The sequence below is a fragment of the Notothenia rossii genome (genome assembly GCF_949606895.1).
Source record: "Notothenia rossii genome assembly, chromosome: 5".
In the NCBI taxonomy this organism is placed as follows: Eukaryota; Metazoa; Chordata; class Actinopteri; order Perciformes; family Nototheniidae; genus Notothenia; species Notothenia rossii.
This window is the reverse complement of record NC_136903.1, coordinates 80,342,856-80,364,415: the sequence shown is the minus strand read 5'-3', so window position 1 is coordinate 80,364,415 and position 21,560 is coordinate 80,342,856. Positions and strand designations below refer to the sequence as shown.

The following is a 21,560-nucleotide window of genomic DNA, read 5'->3' as shown; positions in this document are numbered from 1 at the left end:
ATTCTCTCACAACGCATTCCCTTTATCCGAGTATGAAGATCATATGCACTGCTCACATTTAAGATTACAAATATGAGAGGGGAAAGTGTGATAGGTGAGAAAACAGAAGAGTGGGCGAGTAAGAGTAGGTGACGTGTGAACATAACAGGTAATACAACGTCTCAAATCAGTTTATTCCACAGGCACTGCAGCCAAGAGAATATGGAAACCAGGGGGCAGAACAAAGGACTATGGAACATATAAACTGAACAGATGGGTGGATGAGAAACATTTGTCTAATTCAATCAAACTGGGCTACTGCGCACTACAATCTAATAATCAGGTTAACAGGGCTAGCTGTACGTTGAGGAGGGTTAAGAGCTTCTACTAGAAGTGCACATGTGTGTACAATCATGTTTGTGTATATAAAAGCATGCCTGTGCATATGACTGTCAGTTTACACTTTCTACAAGCACCTAGTGTAGTAACATGAATACATGTATACAGTCACAGGTTTATGTTTACATAAGTGTATATATATGCACAGCTCAATGTGAATGTGTATGTTTGCGTGTCTCAAGAAATCAATGCAATAGTCAGTGGTGATTGGAGCTGTGCTGCTGCTGCTGTCTCCTCTTTATTGCTTAGCTTTCCACTAAGTGGTTGATTGATGGATTCATCGAATGACGCCGTGTTCAAGGAAAAAGCCCATCTCTACTGTTGTCAACATGTATAATGTAACATTAACAGACTTTAAACACATTAGGGGCACTTTCTTAAGTAAGGACGCAAAGAAGCATGGAGAAAGGGAGGAGAGGACGAAGACAAAGCAGAGGAGTCCATGTGTAAGCATATGAATGATTACAGATTTCTAAAAATGGCTCTGATATAAAACTTCAAACTTGACTAAATACTCAAAAATGCTAATCTAAGATCTTCAATGACCTAAAACTGCTTTCCTTCCTGGATTGTTAATTTGCTTCAACTATTTTCTCTGGAGAGAAGTGGCTCTAAAATCTTTAAAAAAAAACAACCACAATCTAAGGCGGGAAAATGAGTGAAAGAAGTTGTTTAATAACTTATAGCGCATTCCTATAAAGTGGCCCTTTTTTAACATCCCTCAACATCTGCAGGATTTGAAATATAATCCATGATTTTCCCTGTCGGCAACATGCTTCTTGATATTCAGAAACATGCATAATACCTGTATGAGAAAAAAAAATGCACCATCACCACATTTAAACCATCATCCAACCTGTCTTCCCTTTCATCGCTCTCCTTCTTCTACAGTATCCTTGTGTTTGTATCTGTTCCCTGTGCATTAACACTCCCCTAAACCCACCAATCTACCCCAAATCCCCTAATGCCAGGTTTTATCTGTGCCAGGCAGGCCTGGTTAGCTCTGATAGACACACGGGATAGCTAGCTGGCGATAGGGAGGGGGAGAGAGTTTCCCGATAAGACAGTGGCACGTCAATGAGAACGATGGCTGCTAGTGACAACTGATGGAGCTTGTGCACATGAAAGTGAGAGACTTAGAGGGAGAGAAAGATCATCAATTTTGTGTATTTTCTTGCATGGATGTACTATGGGAAGAAGGGATAACGGGAACAAGAATAAAAGAAAGTAAAGGGAGCAAGGGAATGATGAAGATTTGAAGGAGCTCAGAAAGATGGAAGAGCAAAGAAAGAAACCTACTGTGTAGAAATATTGCTATATGCAGTACATTTAAAATAAGTAAAAGGAAGACAAAGAGGGAAATGTAGGACTTCAAAGACTCTGAAAAAGAAGAAACCCATGGAACGAAATAGAATGAAAGTATCCAGGTGTTGCAGGTCTGACTGAAAGACATCATGCACCAGCCTATCATAAAGCTGCAGTAATTACTTTAGACATTAGAAAGCAGATACGACTTGGTTCACTAATAGCATGTGAGGAACGCACACACAAACACATATAACATACACTAACATTATAGAGGGGCAACGTTGACATAACTAGGTCTATCCATGCATAATGGTAACAGGCCCCACATTCCTGACTTTGAAGTGAAAGGGGGCCCCTGTGTGTATGTGTGTATGTGTTTAAGGGGCCCTATTGAAGTAGGGAATTCAGTGTGGCCCTGTCAAGAACAAAAGGAAATGAAGAAAAGCACCAAGAGGGTCATGAACAGAGGAGAGAAAAGTGTCCGGGCTCGACAGTCATTGGCCTGTGGGAAGGAGCCATGAGGTGGGTAAAGGAGTGAACAACAGATGAGAATATTCTGTATTAAAGGACTCAAGTACCGTTGTTGATCTTGTGCATTGTAATGTATGACATGGCTGTAGTAAGCTAGGTCTTACGGTTGTTAATGTTACCAATTTCCATGTTCATTTAAATGTGGGGATATCAATATTTTCATCCACCAACAAGCCTCATAAATCATGATCATTTCTGTGATTTCTAACATATTTCCTTTTATACTGCTGTTAAATATTATGTGAAAGTTATCAAAAGTTGCTACTAAATGTGGTGAGATGTTTCAACTGCTGTTGCCAAGTACTAGAATGAACTCAATGACCCTCAGCGTTAAAGTCAATGTAGGGAAGAAGTTCTTGAAGTGATCTGAAAACAATTTGAAATTAGATTTCATGAAAAAAAGGAAAACTCCATCCATTAATTAAGATTGTGTAATCAAAAAGCTCAAAAGCTAGTGTTATCAGAGAAAATATAATCTTAGCTGAAATACTCGCATTTTGCCTTTACCCTGACCTTAGAGATATCCTACATTTTGTGTCTGCAATAAATTCACAACTCCCACAGCAGTCACACACATCATATTGGGCTCGGAGGAGACTACCTAAAGACAGCTCCATGTAAACGTCTCCCATATCCTCTGTGTCCCTCTTTAAGCTGTGTCTTCTATCTGCAGCCGGGGCGTTCAGATAAAAGGCAGAAATCACTCACTTTCTATCGCACGGTGAGCGTGGCATAACTTGAGCGCAGCAAGGCACAAAACAAATCCATCAATTGTTCTGGATTTTGTCATTAAAAACATTAGAGAAAATACTTTTTGGAAATCACTGAATGTTTTTTGTTATTTTCAGTTCCTTACAGAAATGTTATAGAAGAGGGCCTCTAGCACCGAATATAATCTCAAACACACACATGCACAGTATAGTGAGTAGCATTACACTTGATTATGTGATGGTGCTGCTATTTATTGTTAGTGAGAAGAGGATACATGAAAACATTTGATGGAAAAAGTTGTTTTATCGAGCAAAAAAACACCTTTTTCCCCTATAGCTCCAAGGTCGTGTGTGTGTGTGTGTGTGTGTGTGTGTGTGTGTGTGTGTGTGTGTGTGTGTGTGTGTGTGTGTGTGTGTGTGTGTGTGTGTGTGTGTGTGTGTGAGAAGCTAGGAGCAGATGGAGCATCACATGTGAGTGAGTGATTGCCCCGATATCTCTATAGGACAACTCTCTCACCACCAGCACCACAATCCCAGACACATGCATACACAGTATACAGCCAACACATAGTATGGCTCAGAGTAAACCTGTACCATATGTGGGTCAGACAGCCTTTCCTTCAACAGCTCCAAGACAGACAAAGAGCTATGGTGACAATGATAGAGGAGGCGTTCTCACAAACACACACACACACACACACACACACACACACACACACACACACACAGGAATGTCACTGTTATCAAAACACAGTGTGTGTCTGGAGCGGGTTATTTTAAGGTCTGGGAAGGAGAGCAGATGCAATCATGAATTTTGCAAAAATGTTTATTCAAGTTGAAAAAAGCTTTATTGGTGTGAAATTTGACTGCATTTGTTTGAAGGCGTTCATAGAAGGAATCCCTGCTATACTAAAGTTCCCATGTCATGGCCATTTCTAATGATCATAATTCCATTGTTGAGGTCTACTAGAACAGATGTACATTGTTCAATGTTCCAAAATCACATTGGTTTCTCATACCAACACATATCTCTGCAGTATGTGTATTCATTCTCTGTCCTACACGCCTTGTTGGAGCTCCCCCCCCTCCCTATGAGCCCACTGTGGCTCTGATGTGTTAAAATGGCGTTTGTTAGCAACCAGAAAAGGACACCAGTAATGACCAACAGATGAGAATGCTGCGTGGGGTCTGACTGGGTGCCGTGTTGGCGGGACGTTGCGGGGCTCGTTGCTCCGCCCTTTGAGACTCGAGGAGCCGACAGTGTGAGCTGTATTACTGGTGCCGTTTTCTGGTTGCTGCGTGGGGTCTACGAGACACGGCGAAACTCAGCCTGAGCACACACGCGTGAATGTGTGGCGAACAGTGAGTGGAGATCCACGCAGCTGCGGCTGAGAAAATCTCTATGCTGATAGTTGCATTTGATAGTGACGCCAAGGGATGCTGATGTGTGAGGAGCTCCACGGGTTTGTCCATTTGGACCAATTGGTCCATTGGGTTGTCGTTACGTCACTTGGTTCCCAGAAGAAAAAAATGGAAAAAGAAAAATCTCCAACGAGGCGTTCTGGGGCAGCATAGACACGCATTTTCTGTGTTAGTTTTACTCGCTACAGGGTGTACTTTGAGGGCTTGTGACTTTGCAGACCGTTTACATGCAGAAAAAGCTACATACAGTAACACACACGGGGACGGGTAATAACCGGAAAAAGCATGACATGGGCCTTTAAGAAACACAAAATTATCGTTTGAATATCATTTACATATCCCGTGTTACATTGAATTATTGGGTTTTTTGCAAGCCTCCACGTCGAACAAAAAAAAAAAATAGAAAAGTCTAGTCCAATCAACACTGCAAATTATTTTAGACAAATCAATTTAATCATCTAGCTCACCCGCGCATTGTGACAATATTTATGTAGAAGTGTTTAATATGTGTTGGCTAAGTAGTAGGTATACAACTGGATACATTACGTTTAATACCACACAGGTTTTGTGACAGTTTGTTAAAGGATGTTTTTCATATAGTTTTGCTCTTTACGGTAACATGAGGCGAGTCTACAAATGATCATTCTGTGGATGAAGAATTCCTTTATGATTACTAAGTTGTTAAATGTCTATTTATATACAGTACGTAGATATGTAAACACACCATAGAGTAAATAACCTTGAAGAAGGAAAGAAAGGGAATGAAGAGTCGCACAACTAATCTACGGTTAGTTGGAAGCACAAAGAATGATGGGTTTTCAAGCGCTCGTCTATCATTATCACTGCACCATTAAAAGACAATTCTCTAAAAGTCATCTATTTTTATCTTTCTGATGTTTCTACACAAGATGTGTTCCTACTGCTGTCAATCTAACGTTAATTTTCCAAAAACATCAGTTTGAGGTGAGATTTTGCTTGTCAGGAATAATTTCATGAGCAATTTATTCATCTTGCAACACAAGTGACAGAATATATATATTTTTTAAATGAAGCCCATTTTGAAGCTTCACCTGACAGCTTTAATCAAAGATCTTGAATCTGACATCAAGCACTCATCAATGACTTTAAATATGTTTCTGTGTTTTCCGGAGTATTCTGTCATATCAAGTTGCTTCCTTTGCCTACTCTTATTGACTGGCTTTGGTATTCAGCCACATGTCTACTCCATGGTAATTCATGTGTGAGCTTGTGGCCTTTCACCAGCAGAGCTTAGAAAAGGTCACACACACACACACACACACACACACACACACACACACACACACACACACACACACACACACACACACACACACACACACACACACACACACACACACACACACACACACACACACACACACACACACACACACACACACACACACACACACACACACACACACTGTGTAGGAAAAGGAGGCAAGGAAAAGTCTAAAAAGAAAGAAAAGGAACAAAGCCCCCCTGAAGCGCGCGTGCATGCATGCAATATACTGTAAACACGGTGAAAGATAGTGAGCTGGTTTAATAGCAAATTAAACCCATTCATCACTGTTGAGGCCTTTTAATCCTCATGCTCGCTGAAATTAAAAGACCTTGTCATTGCTCTATCCCTGTATCTCTACCAGTGTCTCGCTCCTCAGCCTTCCACAGCGATGCATTTCTCTCCTTTTCCCTCATTCATCTCCTGTGTATTCACCTTTTTTCCCTGCTCTCTACTTTTCCTTCCTCCCTCCTATTTCCCTCCAAATTAAATGCCGTTAGCTTGCAGTCGTCAGATAAGTGTGCGTAGCGAGTCGCTAGACAAGGCGCAGCGGCGGCGGCATTTCATCTTCCGACCATCGCTAAATCACGCTAACTCAATCATCTACATGGAGCTACATGGAGACACACATACACACACACACACACACACACACGGCTGCGGGTGTGAAAGCAGTGCATGGAGAGAGGTGCTTTACTCTGACTGATTTTATCAGCTGTCTTGCAAACGGGGGAAGAAATTGCACCACAACATTATCATATACAATAAGATGAGACTCGAAGATAGAGCTTTTCAATTGAATGCCTTTTTAGTGTCGCCATTCAAATGAGAAAAGACCTCCTCTTACATTGAGGCGCAACACAAATCCCTTATGGGATATCTCAACCGAGACGATATTACACATTTACATCAAAGACTGCTGAGAAGATATTTAAGTTAAAGACATAACGTGCATGCATTTAAAGATTAGATTTCATATTGATACAGTGGTGTAGTGGTGTAGTGGGCGTTGGACGCGGGGGTACGCCGTACCCCCACTTATTTGGAGCATGATCTTTTTTGTAATAGTCTAATAAATATAAAATCATTGCCAGTGTTATCAGTTGCAATTGTGCATTTGTTGTAATAATGACAAAAACATAGTAGATTTCCAGTGTTGGGTGTAACGCGTTACAAAAGTAACGGAGTTACAGTAATATATTACTTTTTGCTGTAACGAAGTAATGTAACGCATTACTAATGAAATGTGGGTAATATATTACCCGTTACAATGCTCAGTAACGCAGTTACAACACATTTTAACCCGAAATTAAATGGTGTTTTGTTTTTTAAGAAATGTATTAACATAGCGAGACATTCCGACACCGGACAAATTGTGCGGGTCGATTAGTAAACCTGGTGTTTACCCTTCAGGCTTCGCGTCGAGATCTTCGGGGAAGTTGAACGTTATGCAACCATTCAAAAAAGAGAACGTAGCGAAAAATACAAACAACAAATTGTGTCAGGTGCGCGTGACCTGCTCCGCTGCGCGTGCATCATTTCCAAAGTGCTTCCACAGCAGTGACACACATCTGATCTGTGGATAATCATTTATACGAAAATGGTTAAAGCAACCATCACTAAACGCCAGCAACACTGCATCTACTGCAGACAGTAGCAACAGGTCAGATGCGGACATCACGTTACCCTCCGTTGTGGACACTAGCTTACTCCCGCCTGACTCACCAGCCCCGGAGCAGCAGTCTTCGTCGCCCGAAACTACGCCGCCCCTCTGCGGCCCGCAGGTGCCAGGTATATCTAAACAACTACCCGCCTGTACAGTGGGGTAAGGCGGTCATTTTGCAGCTTGTGGTATACAAATAGACAATGGCTAGAATATTCATGTGAAAATAGTACCATATTCTGACATGCCTGTAGAAATGTTGGGTCAAAAATAATGCATACAATAGCCATACTTGTCAACCCTCCCGATTTTCGCGGGAGACTCCCGATTTCATTGCCCTCTCCCGGTTTCCTCCCGGGGTCATATTTCTCCCGCATTTCTCCCGATTTCTGACAAAATCTGATTTAAACACGACTGTTTCCACTCCAACTTTAATACAGCTTCACCATTGTTTGGTTTCCATGGTAACACGTCTCTTTAGTAGCGCGCGCAACTCAAAGTCTGAGAGGGTGAGGCAGATATTCACAGAAAACAGAACAAGAATCAACAACTACTCTACTCTCTGCTCACTCCTTTCCTGTAAAATACAGGTCCAACCCACACATATGCTCCATCAAGGATGGTGCTACAGGCCGCAAGGCAGTGCACTTACAACTACAATAAGCATGTTAATGTTAATCTAACAGCTCCGGCGATCCACTAGCACCGCCCCCCCCCCCTCCAATTTTGCATTTTGAAATGCTCCCGATTTCTGAGGTCTAAAGGTTGGCAAGTATGACAATAGCACAGATGCCTTCACCACGAATGGCTACAAAAATATCTCATATCCCAAGCTTATTATCAACGAGCTGATGTTGCAGCTGAAATGTTCTCCAGGTCACAAAGTCAACCTCACATAATGATGTGATACCAGTTTTCAAGCACAGTAAATATTCTCTTCCCATCCATGATGGGACCAAGGTGATGATGTAGTAGGCTACATGGTTTTAATAATACTTTTGCCTTTCAATGTTTGCCATTTCAAACCATGAGCATGGTTTAAATAATATTTGCCTTGATTTACAATATGTTAACCTTCATTATAGTCCTTGACAGCGGTCTGTACTGCTGTATTAACAACATGTCACATGTTAAGAATTTACAATCAGAATCGAGTATTCAACGAAGCCCTGTAATACAATTTGTTAGTAGCCTTAAGGGCCTACACAGTTGTTATGCTACCACATCGCCCTTCACTGGATGCATAATGAGCTGCACTAAACTACATTTTAGCATTTAAAATACCTAGCTATTCTTTTGCGGTTATTTTGGTGAAAGTAACTAAAAAGTAACTAAAGTAGTGTAACTCATTACATTTCAGAGACAGTAATATTGTAATGTAACTTATTACTTTCAAAAGAGAGTAATGAGTAATATGTAATATATTACATTTTGGAAGTAACTTGCCCAACACTGTAGATTTCACAGTAATTATAATAAAAACGATTTCCTTAAAAAATTATGATTCGTCATCACGCTCGTGACCCCGCGGCGAGCTGGGGGTGTGTCAGTGACACACCCACAGCGAGCCAACTCGCCGCCCGTAAGTTTGTTCATCCATTTCGGATGTATCAATCTTCAAAACGCAAGGGGTGTGTGTGTGTGTGTGTGTGTGTGTGTGTGTGTGTGTGTGTGTGTGTGTGTGTGTGTGTGTGTGTGTGTGTGTGTGTGTGTGTGTGTGTGTGTGTGTGTGTGTGTGTGCGTGTGCGAAAAGCAGCGCTTTCTGCTTATATGCAATGTAGGCTTGGCCTAATCGGAATAATTTCAAGTCCAGATTCAATGTTGTTTGCATAAGTAGGCTATATTTTTCGTTTCGTTTATGTAATAACTTAATTTCAGGACAAGTTTGTTAATTTTGTTTGTTTGTCATGAGTTTTAAATATATTTTTAAAGTGGAGAGAGAGAGAGAAGCAGCACTGTCTGCTTAGTTGCAATACTGTAGCTCAAGCATTTATGCAACTTAGGCCTATAAATTGTTTATGTAACTTATAGGGCTGTACCCGAATATCACAGTGCCAGTGTGTCAATGGTTTTGAGTCTTTTCTGCGCGCGTGCGCACTTGTGTGGCATTGTTTGGGATGACCTAATTAAAATAGCGTCCCCCCAGTAAAAAAAATACCCACTACACCACTGGATACGGCTATGGCTGCTTGCACAGAAGAATAGCAACCTGGCGCGTGATCTCCCGCTCTGGCGTCTTTGGGCCACTGCTAACCCTTATAGCCAGTTAGGAAACATCGAGAGCTATGCTAACAAGCTGCTGGCTTTATCAGACAGGAAAGTGGGAAACTAAACAAAGATTGGGAAATGTGCTAAATGCAATGAGGGGGGACCGATGCTATCGTCTACGGAGTGTGTATGTGGCTTTGAAGAGAAGTGGAGCACAATTAAACACAGGAAGAGATCGGCTGGGGAGTCGAGTGTTTGTGTTGGAGTGGGGGAGGGTGAGTTTGTGTGAGTGAAAGTGTGTGAGGCTTGTCCATCAATTTGCATGTGAAGCAGAATGCTTGCTGTGGTGAATTTGCGCAATTGTGTGTAGTTCATCTAAATCAGTCACATTTAATAGACATCAATTAATAGAAATGAAGAACGTAAACACTCCCACTCCTGATGTGACACTATAGGCAGCGCCGCTTGACCCACCATTTACCGACTAGATCAGCCATTCACTAGAATTGCAGCGAATGGAACCTAGTCGTCAGCTGTAATTACCAAGGTAGGTATGTGTGTGAGTGTGTGTGTGTGTGTGTGTGTGTGTGTGTGTGTGTGTGTGTGTGTGTGTGTGTGTGTGTGTGTGTGTGTGTGTGTGTGTGCGTGTGTGCGTGTGTGTGTGTGTGTGTGTGTGTGTGTGTGTGTGTGTTCCTGTGGGAGAGCCAAAGTGATTACATGGCCACTGGTGCCTCTAATAGCCTCTTTTAGGGAGAGAGAGCGGGAGAGATGAGTGATTTCCATCTTTCTTGGGAAGGACCAGAATTATGGCGGAGGAATTCTATGGTGGTTAAGATGTGGGTCTGTTTTGACTGCACCGTCATGTTAGAAAGTGTGTGGGTGTGTGCAGATGTTTGTAATAGATGTAACACAAGAGGCTAATGGGAGCTAGGCCAAAACCACACCTCAGCATAATGCGTGCCAAACCATTCCTGGCCACAAATGCCTACCCTTCTCCCCCTTTTTCATTTCTCCATCTTCCTCTCTGCTTGTTTTATTTAACCCCCTCTAAAAGCATTTCAGTGTTTTCCTCAGTTTCAACTTCTTTCCCTTCCTCTTTATTTTTGTTTTGACACTTTCCTTAACCCCTAATCCTACTCTTTTTCTGGAGGTTCTCGCTCTTTTTCTCATAAGTATCTTCCTCTTTCCAAAACACAAGCAAAAAAAACCTTACTCAGCTCTGACACACACCACAAAGACCCATAAAGGGAAAGCAGCCTCACTAAAGGGGAACAGAAAGAGAAAAATGACGTTAACAATGTCAAGATGAGCACAGAAACCAGCGAACCACAACATTATCAAGTTGGTGACACAAAATATGTTTTAAATTAAGAATAAGGTAACTATAGGAAGCCTGGTGAGTTAAACAAGAGGAGACGGAGGGAGTAAAGACAGAACACACACACACACAAATAATGTTGTGGCAGTTGTAAAAAATGAGGAATGCAGATGCTGTTTGAAATTAGATTTTATAGCGTGGTTTAAAGCAGTGGTTGGCACCGAGTGTGTGTGTGTGCGCGTGCGTGTGTGTGTGTGTGTGTGTGTGTGTGTGTGTGTGTGTCAATCATTGAGTGGCACTTTTAAAAGAATATCCTTTAAGTTTGGAGTTCCAGCAACCATTTACAAACTATTTAACAACTCCTATTTATTTTCTTGATCTTTAGTTTCTCTCATATTTAGTGTTTAATGTCAGGAAATTAAGTAAAAAAACGTCAATTTACCAATATCTTGAATATTAAAACAATGCCTTTGTAGAGCTGAAAACAGAAAGTGTTCTGTGATTTATTTAGTTGGATATATGTGTTATAGCGCACAAGAAAGTATGTACAGAGGACCTGCTGGTAGCTGCAGAGCAACAGTTAGTCAAAGCAACATCCAAGTCATTATTTATAGCTGTCTGAGCTTTTCCCCATGTATTCTATACCATGCCATTTACTTTCTCTTCTTAAATTAAAGTGATAGTATCAAAACAGCTCGAGACCTACAGTTGATTACTCAATTATTTCACTTTTTGACTAAACACTACCTTAATTCAATACTTGATCATTTGAATTGATAGATATCAGCAGAGCTCATTTTGTGATGGTTATCGCAATAGTAATTTAGTTCATATCACCAAACTGTCTCTTCAGTGTGTGAGTTGTATAACAGTATAGTGTCAGGGGGGTAGAAAAAGAGCGTGGGGAAAAATAACGTTTTGGATTCGAGTCAAAAACACCAAAATAAGTGTCTTGTTATCAAGTTTTGGAGCGATGCATTGTTTGATCTGGAGGTCCGGGGGGGGGGTTCCAGCTGTTGGCTTAACACGGCTGGACTCTATTTGTGTTTGTCCAGGAGGCAGAACTCTGTTTTTCTTGGCAGGAAGCTACAATTTAATGCCTTCTGCCAAGAGTTGAGGAGAAAGACGTACATTTCTGATGTACTGAATCTGGACAGGAAGAGGGGGCGGGTTGCTTTTCTGCACATGACTGTAAGTAAACTTGAGGTGGTTCATTTTTGTGCATTCAGCTCTTTACAAAATCTGAAAAATAAGAAGAGCAGTGAAGTAAAAGGCATTTTCCAGTATCTGTTGATAAACAAAAGATGGTTTAGAGAGCAGAGTTTTGTTTTTCATTGCGCACATATGCAACCAATAAGAAGTTTAATGTATTGCTTTTTCACTTCCTTCAGTGGAAGTTGCCAAGTTCTCTTCTCCACCCATGCAAAGAGATCCGGTCTGAAACCAAAACCTGACCTTGCAGTATGCCAAGACAAAATAAAACTGTTTTTCTCTCCTTGCCCAGTTTCACTCCCTCATTCCCCAGGTGAAACTTGTTTCTGCCCAGATTACTAAATCTTCTTTGGGGGGGAGCCCAGAGGAAAGTCCCTGGCTAGGGTTCTGGCCTGTTTGCGGGGAATCCACCTCTGAAACAGAGGAGAACTGGGAAAAATGCCACTAACAGGAACATAAACGAGAGTTGGAACAGTGTGGCTTTCACGCAACCCGGAAACTCTTTCAACACTCTTTCTTCCACAGCTTCATCTCTGTGATGTTTATTCAACATACTTCTCTTCCTTACAGTTTCATATCTCACTGCTCAGTTCCCATTTCGCTTCCTCTCTTTCTCTCCCCTCCCCCCCCCCCCCCCCCCTCTGCCCGCTCATTCCACTCTCCCGGTGTGCTGTAATGGTCCGCAGGGACGGTCTTGGCTGCTGCCGACCAAATACAACGAGCATGACTGATTTAAGAGCCAAAGAACGGGCCTGGACAGAGGGAGGGTGTCTGTGAGAGAGTTAAACTAAGGGAGGGAAAGTGACAAGTCCAGTACGAGCTGAAGTGAAACAATTAAACAACTGAAGAGGAAGAGAGAGAGGCTGAGTGGCTGCAGCCGTCTAAATAAAAAGCACAGACTACCACACAGAGACCACACATAAATATACTAAATGCTACACTGTGTATTCCCCTGTGTGTGTGTGTGGTGTGTGTGTGTGTGTGTGTGTGTGTGTGTGTGTGTGTGTGTGTGTGTGTGTGTGTGTGTGTGTGTGTGTGTGTGTGTGTGTGTGTGTGTGTGTGTGTGTGTGTGTGTGTGTGTGTGTGTGTGTGTGTGCGTGTTTGCGTGCGTCAGAAGAAAGGGACAGCTGTGGCGTATAGATGGTGACATTTAGCAGATGTGACTTCCCTGTGTGCACACCGAGACATGACCTAGTCCCAGGTGCTCTTTAATCCTTTAGTCGTGATATTACTCATTAAATGACTCCAATGAAAAGGAGGGGAATATGATCCTTTTGGGACATTTATTTTAACCTAAACCCCCTCGATTTCGAAATAGTAAAAATAATACAATAATTTCTCAACTTCTGACCTTCCCTTTTTTGGGTTTTAACTTTTAAGTCAACTCAGCATCTCCTGTGTTCATAAGATTTGACACTGATATAAGAGGGGACAAAGTCAAATCAAAAATGCGACCATTTACGGGTAACACATAGGTTAACATATTTTCTGTTGCAAGCTTGTCAATTGTAAACTTAGTCCCAGTATATTCTTTCCTGTAGTGCCCGGAGGTGGATCAAAGTTTGAAATGATTTATTGTCTCCTGTCCATTGAGGTTAATACTCAAAACACGGACGCAGACATTGTCCAGCTGCCAATAAGGTGAGCTGAGTAATAAATCATACAGCCACTACATTTGAGTCCATGAAAATGTCCACAGGTATAATGAACCACACAGAGGTTAGATGTCAAGCCTATGGGCCCAGATGGGTAGACATGTCATTGGCTTCTATATGTAGGCTGCAAGTTTGGCATGCTGCACTCACATAACATCTATTAATACCGCCACTGCTCAACTGGGGGCCACTTTACACTGCCGTATATAACCACAGGGTCAAAGAGGGCATACATTGACTATGTTGGTGTACAGTATGCACACATATAGACTCCTGTGCATATATACATGCAACTCTCGTCTTGCAAAGGAGTTGGCATACGGACACACACATGTACACACACACTGTAGGCATGCTGTAGCAGTGTCAGAGCAGCTGGTACGACCAGGTGGAGGACAGATGCCCCGCCTCTGGTTTGGCCTGTAGCCACGGTAACACAATGGGGCCCGTACCGATGGCTGTAGTCTCTGGGGACGCGGTGGGGGTGGGTTTGGTTGACACCCAAAGCTATCCAGATGATACGGCCCACCCACGTTCAAACACATTCCTGCCAAATTATGACAATTAGAAGGAGAAATCAACGGGCTGTATGTTTCTATGGGTTCATCTGGAGCTCAGCCGCAGTAACAATGGCGACACCCAAATCAGCGGGGACATTACCCATAAAACCAGGAAGTGATTGTTTTTGCGATCTTAAGATGAAGTTTTGTTTTTTTAAATAGCGGTAGTTTCCCACATTGAGGAACTGTGTTTATGTGCTTTACTGTGAACCAAACCATAACTAAAATATTATGTTGTAATGTGTTGAAAGAGCTGAGCAATCCCACAGGCAAAGAGTACAAACGGAGAGAAGGGCAGCGATGGGAAAAAAATTACGAGACCAAGCAAAGATAAAAGGAGGAATGATGGAGAAGAAAAGCTCAGCAGCCTCTGATTTAAAAAAGGTCTCACGTTCATCACTGAAGCTGAACGTGAGACCTTTTTTAAATCAGAGGCTGCTGGCTGACAATTACTAACAGATAATGTGTGTGTGGTTTATCTTTTTGAGTCAGAAAGAGACAAAGGCAAACACAGAGAGAAGGAGAGAGCATAGTTTGTCTGAAGTGGCGGCCAGCTGGGTCAAATCTCATTCCTCTATGTCAGCAAGGGAAGACATGAAGGAGAGGGAAGGGGAAAGAGATCCAGCGGGGAAGGAAATAGACAACAAAAATGATAGAAAGAAAACAACAGAGGACAAGAAAGGGAGACGAAGACAGTGACCATTAGTCATTTATTATCAGGAAGAGGGTTAGGACAAGATTTGAGTCTAGCCAGGAACAGACAGGAAGGAAGGAGGAAGTGACATGAAAGATAATTCTGTGCTTTTTTTTCCTAACCAGGAAGTCTGTCTGTCTCATCAGTCTCTTCATTAGTCAACTTGGACTTAGAAAAACAAAACAAAACGAGAAGGTAAGGGGAGAATAACTCTCACAAATACATGCTGTCTTTCATTTTGCCTTGGGGTGTGCTGGGGCAAGATAATTAAGAGCATTCAATACTTATATACACCTAAAAAACATAACATGGACTCAAACGCATACATGGTTGAGTTTAAACTATGACACAGGCATCATGATACTGTGCGCCACCATCAGCATTTAAGGAAATGCCTCCAGTGTCTGTTTGTTTATGCGTCCAGGCTCTGACACTGTCGCTAGGCATTACATCTCATCCTCTTCCCTCTGCTTTCTAACCCTCTCTCTCAGTCTCCTCCTGCAGGGCACTGTGCTTAAAATAAAGTTAAAATCAACTCTAGTGAGTTAAACAAAATAGAGGTTGCAGCGTGTGAACATTGTGTTCGAGTTAATGTGTGTACCTTCTTTGACAAACAGACAGAAAATACCAAACTAATGAGAAGGCTTTCCCTGGACCAAAAAAGGCGAAAGAAGAAAAAAAACCAGCAAAGTTTCCAGACAGTCAGCTGAGCGCACTGGACTGTTACAAGATTGCTTTTTATAGAAGTGCTCTTTATTGTGTCTCATGCAGTCACCCTCTTTCTGTTCCACACACACACACACACACACACACACACACACACACACACACACACACACACACACACACACACACACACACACACACACACACACACACACACACACACACACACACACACACACACACACACACACACACACACACACACACACACACACACACACACACACACACACACACACACACACACACACACACACACACACACACACACACACACACACACACACACACACACACACACACACACACACACTTTATCTTGCCCTTTCACTTCCTCTGGTCTTCCTCCCACCGCCCCACAGACAGAAGCAGGAAGTGTGTATGAGCAGGGGAAGTGGTCAATAGAAAATGGCGGAAATCCTTCGTCCTGGATTACTTTCTCTCACACATGTGTACAACCACAAAATCACACACACTGACAATTACACCAAATTGCAATTAAAGAGATAAGGCCAGTAACACACACACACTGATCACTTTTTTCCAGCTGTGCTTACTCAACTGCAAACCATGGAGACATTAAATAAGGGCTGTCACACAGCCTATGTTGATTCCATGCAATATGTAATTAGGTTAGGTTCAAATCCAAGTAAATGACATTGTCAATGACAAACAATCCGTTGTTTACACATGCAAACATAGCTCCAAAGTGTCTAAAAAAGAACCAAGATGACGCGCCAAACACATCATGGAAGGCTATTACACAGTCTCATGACTTCCTGAATCATATAAACACACACCCTTTATGGAACTACACACACACAATGCACGCTAATAGATTCCTCAAAGGAAACCACACATTGCCATTAGCTCATTATACACAGAAGGAGCCTGCATGCTCGCTCACTCTCTCTACACTCACAAACAGAATCGTCCCAACAGACGGGGACGCACACACAAAACACACACACACACACAATTAAGCAGCAGCATGGGCACTCAGCAGGATTTAGAGGACAATTAAAAAGCTCAATTAGACTTATACTCTTATTTCCAGAAATGAATGTGCTACAGATGGCGTGGCTCGTTCTTTACGTTTAAAAAACACACACGTTGCTGGTTTCCTCCTGGGAGACAATACAGGGGATGTGTAGAGAGGAGGGAGGGATTTGATGTAAATATGTCTAATGGTCCTGCGTTTGCCAGACTGTTGAGATAAGTGCCCGGCGAAAATGCATCCCACATCCTTAAAAATGCAATATTGCTGATGCTAATATGATATTCCATGTTTTAAAAAGGCAATTCACTTGCCTTTAAATCCATTATGTGATTGTAGCTTGAGACAAAGTTTGCGTTGTTGCACATATACATTTGCAATCTTGTTTTGTTCCCTATCTCTGTCATTTCCTCCTTGCAGCCTTAAACAATAAACAGTTCTCCCCTCACATTTTCTCCCAAGTTTCACTCTTTCTCTTTCTTTTCTCCCTTTTCCTCCTCTTTGCGTCATTTCCAGTAAAACCAAGTATCACAGAGCCATTGTTTTTCCCTCCTGCATCCTCCAAGTTTTCCGATGTCAAGGTTGAGTCAGCCGTTACATAAATCTAATGTTTGTGTGTGTGTGTCTACTTGGGTAGATTGCTCTTGGCCAGGTCACAAACTTTGAATAGACAATACCATTCCATTCAGAAAAAGTCACAAGACACACATGCCTGTGTACAAACACACAAGCAAGAGGCAGATGGTCCAACCTGTAGGTTTTCCACGGCCCATTTGAGGAAGGGCGATGCTTCACTGTCCGCCCTAACTGGGCACACACACACACACACACACACACACACACACAGATGCAGAGAGGGCAATACATTCAAACCAGCACAATTCAACCCCCGCAACGGGCTTGGTGGGATCTGCGGCTAATGCCAGAAAAACATACCAAGAATCCGAGTTCATCTAGAGGTAAACTTGATTCACGCTCACAGGAGGGCATGGGATGCACTTCTTCAATGATAAAGGAACTTGGCAGCATATGAAAGACTTTTTTATTTAACTGCCATTCAAACTGTCTCCAACATTAACTGTTACACAAATCTAGGAAACCTGATATCAACAGCGGATGGAATATTTTTGATTGTTTTATGTTCGTTTTTTTTGTCAGTAAATGCCGGTTTGGGTTATTAGCATAAATCATTCAGGTTTAACCACTAATGTAAGATAACGCTAGCTTTAATGATTAAACAATAAACAATGAAGTGGAAAAGTATGTCACCAGCAGTATTTAAAATGAATATGAGATCTTTCTAACTTTGAAGAGCAAGGTTAAGGAACAAAGACCTAGGCCTTACTTAAAAGGTAATAAGTTGGTGTGTCTCTAAAGAGCTGTGAAAATATCAGACGATTAAACCACCCAATATTTCCCCAATGGCTGAAACACTTCCTCTCGGAAAAATGTTCTCTCTTTTTCTCCTTTTCCTCAGGCAGTCTTTCTCTCTGCATCTTTAGCTGTAGCCAAATTAACAGCAGGCCGAGTCTTCTAGCAGCTAATTGATGAGGTCTTACAGGGAGGTGCCCTCAATTTCCTTTATGCACTTTTTCTTTTTCCCTCGCTATCCATCGAATAATCCCAAGGAAGAGGGTTTGTACCACATCTGGGAAAAAATTGTGATGAACACACATCCAGGAATGCACACTCATATGCAGAACAATTGGCGTTCACACACCATCAAATGCAAGAGCAAGAACTGTGGCACACACACATGCGTGCACGCACACAAACACACACACACACACACACACACACACACACACACACACAGAGAGAGAGAGAGAGAGCGCTAACTCAGAGCTGGAGTTAAGAAGTCCCAGTGGTAAAAGCTACTTTCCGGAACATTTTACCCAATTTGCATTGCTCCTGGCTCCATCGCGCTCTCTGAGGAGATGATATGAAGAACAAGTCACATGGTGTGTGCGTGTGCGTGTGTGTGTGTGTGTGTGTGTGTGTGTGTGTGTGTGTGTGTGTGTGTGTGTGTGTGTGTGTGTGTGTATCAGACTGGTATATATGCACCTCCAAAGGGTGTCATAACATGTACGTCAGTTAACTCAGCACTGAGTAATATGCATTTTTTAATGCTTGATAACAAAAGAAAAAGTTTTTTCAATTGATTACAATCTCAATGTTTTTTTATTCCCAAACTTATTCACTGAAGGGTGCAAGTCAGGTTTGACTGTTAATCAAATTGGCTCTAAATAAATGTGTTCTGAATGTAATCCCTCCATGACAAATGCTACCCATATTAACACTGGATGACTTAACGGACCTACTGGATGTGAATCAGAAGGCCTTAAAAACAAGCATGACACGCAAACACACATTTTGGTGAACATCCAAGGTTTCATCACATCAGGGCATGCCCCTTGTGGCTTCACACACACACACACACACACACACACACACACACACACACACACACACACACACACACACACACACACACACACACACACACACACACACACACACACACACACACACACACACACACACACACACACACACACACACACACACACACACACACACACACACACACACACACACACACACACACACACACACACACACACACACACACACACACACACACACACACACACACACACACACACACACACACACACACACACACACACACACACACACACACACACCGGGGGATAGAGTGATGCAGGACCAATGCATTAGAGAGATGATGCAATGAGAGGAGTCAGAGCTGCGAGCAATCACTCTGATTAAGTGTGAGTGTGTGTGTGTGTGTGTGTGTGTGTGTGTGTGTGTGTGTGTGTGTGTGTGTCCTCTCATCTCCTTATCCTTCTCTCTGAACCCCTACTTGCCTTATCCTCAGAGGAATCAAGCTGTGTTTTTTTTTAGGTTTGACATTATATCATCTAGTTGGTACATGAGGAAGTGCAAGTGTGACAAAAGGTAGGTGGGGGAATGGAAGATGAGAGTGCCCAAGTGGTTAAGGTGCCACGTGAAAAAACCTGCACAAACATGGATATAATATCAATATAGAGTATAACATATATAAGATGAAGAAATTGTGATCTATAGTGTTGGATCAAACATTGTGTGTAGATAAAACTGAGCTGGATCTGGAAATATGATTATGTAATGGTTGTAATACACCATTATGTTGCTTGCTTGACTCCACTGTAAAAGGAAGAAGATATTTTTCACTTCAGATTACGTATGGTGTGGGCACAAACCTTCAGCAAATAAACAACATTTTCAAATCAATCCACTTTACTGTGGGCAATATGTCTCACCTGATCTTTACTTGCTGGTCCTGGAGGTCACTAACAATTACAATCCTACCACTTTATCAGAAGGGCCAATCGAAAGCTAATTTCCCTTAAAGCCTGCCTCCTTACTCTAATCACCTAGAGGGACAAACAATAGCCAGGAGCTCCTGAGAGCTACCTTCCTCCAGATGAACTCACCTCTGCCTTTTCCAATAACCCAAAGTGGCTTTGCACCTTTAATGGGCTCTTTGATTTTTAGAAATGAAAGATATGCATGCAATAAAAAGGGACTTTTGATTTAAGTCTGCCAGAAACACAACATTATGTCACATTAGCAGTCAAATCAAGCCAAATGGAAAGAAGTAGAGAAGCCTTTAGAAAGCTGATTTATATTAACAATGTCTGTAGACTAAGCATTGTAATTCAAACAAATCACTTCAGTAACATGATGCATCATAAAGCAGTTCACAAAAAGCTGCCGACACCTCAATTTGGTTAAAAGGTATTTGTAAGGACTTTAGCAAACAGAAATCTGCACTGCTTCCGTTTAAAGTGCCTGGCATAGAAGGCACTCTGAATGCTTCATATGCTCAGAAGGAAATGTCGTCAAAGAACAAATGGCATTATGTTATGACCCACAGCACTGATGTCATATCCTATTGCGAGGTCGTTGACACACTTACACAGAGACAGTGTGGCAGAAGTCTCAGAAAGAAGGTGAGTAGGGTACAATAGCAGCTGTGCCATTTACTGCACATGAACTTTATCTGGCTGCTGCTCTCTGTCTCTCTAACACACTTCATTCCCAGCGGCAGCCTTGACCCTCCTGCCTCCTCTTCACTCCACTGCGTCACTAAATGCAGCCATTTTGGCTCCCGTAGGGCCCATGATAGAGCTTTGGTCGCCTCCCGGCCACATTCATACCATTGGGCCTGTAATGAAACTATGGATTTTCCATCGGAGTCCTGACACTAACTGCCTGTTTGTCGTGCATCCGGTGTCTGCTGCGCTATTCTGTACTGTATCCCCGGAGAGGAGAGGATATCAAATATTCCTCCTGCAACACTATTACTGTAATTCTTTTCACATTTTTCTGGCAATGGTAATGGTTTGTCAGCTGAATAGCGAAAACCCACTGCCGTATTGCTGTAGAGCCATGACATGTGTAGACAGTTTTTGACTGATAATAATGGAAGCCAAGAGGTGGGGGGACATTTTCTTTAGATTACACTTTTCTTGTCATATTACATATACCTCTTTTTTGAAGTGTTCACTCCTGAATTAGGAACATTTACATTAAGTATAATGATTTTTCATAAGGCAGAATTCTATAGTGTGGTTGTAAGCAGATGTAACATCAAAGCAACAGAGAGTGTAGACTGGATGCTGTTTGCAGTTACAGTGTTGTGCATGGTTAAGCATGTCCTCACAAACACAGAGCTCATCTGCAAGCGCACAAACATGAAGACAGAATGAACATGCCGAGGGAGTTAATGAGGGAGTGTGCTGTCTTTGCAGTTTCATCTTTCTCCCTCACATTTCTGTCTCTTGCTCCAAACACACACATGCGCGC

General features: G+C 42.2%; 1 protein-coding gene and 1 long non-coding RNA gene across 3 annotated transcripts in view; both read right to left on the bottom strand.

Annotated features, from left to right (window-relative positions):
- plxna1b (plexin A1b) overlaps positions 1 to 21,560 on the bottom strand; it is a 185,604-nt gene that overhangs the window by 99,847 nt on the left and 64,197 nt on the right. The window lies entirely within an intron of this gene.
- On the bottom strand, positions 7,082 to 7,732 carry LOC307041478. The gene is made up of 2 exons (XR_013808770.1): positions 7,597 to 7,732; positions 7,082 to 7,465 (listed from the first exon to the last, which is right to left on the bottom strand). It is a non-coding gene; the product is annotated as an uncharacterized lncRNA (long non-coding RNA).